Below are 4,646 nucleotides of genomic sequence, written 5' to 3'. Positions count from 1 at the left end.
ACCTCAGACCAGCTACTCCATTTCTGCACTGGGTCCCATCCCCCATACACCCCCCATTAGAGTAAAATCATGACTTCTCCCCTTTGTGTAGGATCATTACCATCAGCAGTGTGGTATGCAAACATGGTGCAGTATCTTGATATCCCATAGTCCCCTTCAGCTTGCCCCCCATTTTCTATTCTTTACACCAAAATGCCCTGAAGTAGTTATCTATATTCACCATCACTATTGTTTGAAAATATCATGTATTCATAGAAAATGTGAGGTATTGTAGTGCCAACAGATCAGGAAATGACTACCATTGAAAAGATAGTTTGTTGCTCATAGTTCCTAAAGGCAGAGGAATGCCACACCATCGGCAGACGGAGAGGAAGCCACTGTGGACAAGAGCTTTATAATGGCTTCCACAGGAAGGAACAGGCAAGGCAGGGCAAGCAGACTTAGGACTGACTACTTTGAATCATTCCAGTGGGCTCTGGGGCGCAGGGTGTCCCTCATTGTCTGACACTTGGCCCTGGGTGATCAGAGCAGGGATCTGGATTGTGGAATCCAAAGGGGAAAAAAAAACTCATAGAAAACAAGACCAGATCTGTGGTTACCAGAGCAGGAGGCAGAGGATGGGGAGACTTGGAGGAAGGTGCTCAAAGCTACAAACTTCCAGTTATAAGATGAAAAATAAGTATGAGGGGTGTAATGTACAACATGCTGACTACAGTTACCGCTGCTGCACAGTATGTGAGTCGTTCAAATAAATCTTAAGAGTTCTCACCACAAGGAAAAAATATTTTTTCTTTTCTTTTCTTTTCTGTTTTAGTATCTATATGAGATGATAGATGTTAACTAAATTTACTTTGGTAATCACTTCACAATATATGTAAGTTGAATCATCACGCTGTACACCTTACACTTATATAGTGCTGTATGCCAATTGAATCTCAATAAAATGGTGGGGGAAGTACATACTGGAAAAAGAAAAGAGTTTAAAAAATTATAACGCATCAATATAATGGGTAATATGTCGATAAAAACCAATCAGTAGCTATCTGTGCACTGACATGGAAATTCCTCCAAAATATAATGTAAGTAAAAAATAACATTTAGAACAAGATGCACAGTGTGCCTCTTTTTGTGTAAAAATAGAGAAAATAAGAAGGAGAAAAATAACAACAATAAGGCTCTGTATTGGTTTTGACTTGGTTTTACATCAACTCTGAAAAGATACGTAAGAATCTAGTAACAATGAATTCCATGGTGAGGAGGAAGAAATGGACAGAGACACAAGCAGGAAGGGAGGCAGATTTTCACCGTGTATCATTTGATACTTACAGATATATTACCTATTGGGAAATTAAATAAATAAAGTTCTTATATTACTGGGGGGGGGGCTGAATATAGAAGATAGATTCTGAGCCCAAAGAATTTGAGAACTTCTGATCTCACTTACACAAAATGCCCTGTGAACCCAGAGATGGTTCTAGAACCAGAGTCTGCCATAATCTCACATAACAAAAGTGAAAGAATTCTCTTCCCATTAGGATGAGAGAACTTCTACCCCTCAGGGTGATGTCCTTAAAGAAAGCACAGTGGGCTAGGTACACATCCACATCAGTACCAACAACAAAATAGCAAAATAGCAACCAGGCGGTTATGAGGGACCACTATTATAACAACCTTTGCAACCCCTAAACCCTGCAATGAACATAGGTAGACATAACATTTCATCTCTTCCTTTTGAATCGGCATCCTCCCTTCTCCTCCTATCCTCCCAGGCACTTTTCCTTTTCTTATCCCATCTGGCACAAACTAGTCAAGAATTCCTTGGCCCTGGGGCACCTGGGTGGCTCAGTCAGTTAAGCCTTGGACCCTTGATTTTGGCTCAGGTCATGATCTCAGGATCCTAGGATCCAGCCCCGTCAGGCTCTGCACTGAGTGGGGAGTTTGCTTGGGCTTCTCTCTCTCTCCTTCTGCCCCTCCCCCCCCCGCTCTTCCTCTCTTTCTCTCAAATAAATAAATCGAAAGAAAGAAAGAAAGAAAGAAAGAAAGAGAAGAGAAGAAAAAAAAAGAAAAAGAAACCCCCATCCCTAAGTTCAGTGTGCAAACGACAGGAAAGCACCAGGTCAGCTGGGGTCGGGGAGTCCAATTGCGTCCAAAACTGTGAACCACCATCTGGCCTTCTGGCTGGTGGGGCCTCCCTGACCTCCTTACCTTACTCCTTACCGTCAAATCAGCCTCCTGGGCATTCCCAGGGCACTGCCCACACTTTGTTCTTGGCCTTCTGTGTGTCCCGTCTGCTGGTGGGCTTAATGGATGGGAAGCCTGCCTCTGTAATCAAGGTCCACGTCTTTCCTTCAGCCCCACTCTTTTCCAGTTGGCCCTAAAACAACAAAGTTCTAAAATGTTCCTAAATCTCTGGGAGTGCCTCGTGGGCCCAGCAGCCCTGGGTGAGGGGCGAGGGGGGGATGGGGTCTTCTAATTCAAAGTTTGGGGTTACTAGAACACCTTCCCAGTTGGCTCCCTTCCTCCAGGCTTGCTTGTATCCAATCCATTTTCCTATAGCTACCAAAAGAAACTTGGTAAAAATGTAAATCTGATCATATCTCTGAGGCCACAGTGTGGAGCACAGGTGGCCCCAAGGAGGGTCTGCTCCTGCACAGCCTTCATGCGATGACTCTGAGTGAATTTCTAAGCAGTATAAAAATTGGGGAGTGATTCTTTTTAAACCTCTTATAATTGTTTTCAAATCATAAATTTCTTGTGATTAATAGAATGAAAGGACAAGTTGGTGATGGTGGCACTTTCAAGTCACCCATGCATTCTATAGTTGTCTGACAGAATAGGTATTTGTCTAGGGACAACTGTATACCTACTTCACCCACCTCCAGGGATCAAACCAAACTAACAATTCTAAATAATGAATAGCCCCAATTCCTTTTCCATTAACTGCTGGAATTTGGCAGGTGCCCCAGAAATATCTTGAGATGTTCACTCAAAATTTAAAACCACAGAGGACACATGAAGGCAGCTCCTGCTCTGCCCTCACCAGTCCTGCGTATGTGTTAATATCTACTTATCAAGTCCAGTCCTGAGAACTAATGGATAGGTCCAATGGATTAATCAATTTTAGGTTCCTGTTCTGAGTGCAAGGGTCTACACACATTTATCATTTTCCTGATTTCTTCCCCATCACTACGGCACAGGGGAAGGAGATAGATAAAAGTTTCTAAATTAATGGACCACCCTTTAATAAGATTTCATGAGTCCTTGATTGAATATGCTTTCCTAGACCTTTCAGAAGACCTACAGAAATTCAATTCAAACAACTGTTGAGCAACATGGAGAAAACATGCATTCTATTCACAAGGGAGAAGACAATGCTCCTGGCTTAAGAGTTTCATTTACAGCCTCCAGCTACTCCTCAGAACCAGAGATTTTCTAAAATGGAAGCTCTTGGATTTGAGCTTCTGCTGGGTCCCTAACATCCCGTAGGCATTTGCTTTCAGAACAGGAAGAGTATGGATTGCCAGATATTTGGCACCTGTCTGCTGGCCACATTATTGAACTACCACTATGAAAAGGTTAAGAATTGTTCCAATTGGTGCCAGCACTTGTTCAAATGCCTCCCCAGCTGGATGAGCAATTGCATTATCTCCGCACTGATCCTTATTATCCCTTTGGGAAATTCCAATCTAATCACATAATCCAGCAGTTAAGCCACTGAGACCTAACACTTCCAATCTTTATAATGAGCAGTGCTGAGATGCTTCTTAAAAAATGAACGTTCTCTTAAGAACACCCTCTATAACCACTGAGTTTCAAACTTCCTGTTTTCCCAACCACCTCCATCAAAAGCCCCAGCAGCCCATGAATGGACACCACCCTGAGCCATGCAGCTAAGCCTTCTGTGTCAGCTCCATGAGCAAATTTGGCCCTTGGACACCTGGGCCATTCTCCCACCTATGCCTTGTGACCCCAACATTACAGGTAGAAATGGAGCCCCATGAGAACTGTGTGTCATCAGCTCTTGCTGGGGCAAGGGCACCATGGAGGAGTCTCCCCCACTCTTTTCCCCAAAGGCCTGTAGGTCTGCTGTCACATTACTGTGGGGGAATTCACTACTAATGCCTACGCTGTGTTCCATACCTAGAGATAGATGCAGGATAGAGCTAGAAATAGAGGAACACCAATTTTCTTCATATGGACTGTTAGAATTTGGAGTTTCCTAATCAGGAGTTCATATCCCAGAGTTAGAGAACTAGCATGTCAAAATTAAGATGGGGGAAATATATATATATATATATATATATATATATATATATATATATATAATCAAGAGGTCTAAGAGATCTGAGAAATCATTGGTGAAATGGTCTTCAAGACATTGCCTAGCTATAGATTCTATGGACCCCACGATACTTTGAATGAATGAACAGAATTCAGATAACACGGAAACCAAAAAGTAGTGCTGAAGAATCCCTCCGCTACCAGAAGACTTGGTGGAACGACGTGACAACCATGGTGGAACGACGTGACAACCATGGTGGAACGACGTGACAACCATGGTGAAAGAGCATGTGTCTTCTAAGGAGGATATCTACTTATCGGCTATGCAAGGTGTCGAGGGGACACTGTGAGGGAGTGCCCGTAGC

Source organism: Ursus arctos, unplaced genomic scaffold (genome assembly GCF_023065955.2).
Source record: "Ursus arctos isolate Adak ecotype North America unplaced genomic scaffold, UrsArc2.0 scaffold_6, whole genome shotgun sequence".
Classification (NCBI taxonomy): domain Eukaryota; kingdom Metazoa; phylum Chordata; class Mammalia; order Carnivora; family Ursidae; genus Ursus; species Ursus arctos.
The sequence above is the reverse complement of the archived record's forward strand: the minus strand, read 5'-3'. Positions refer to the sequence as shown.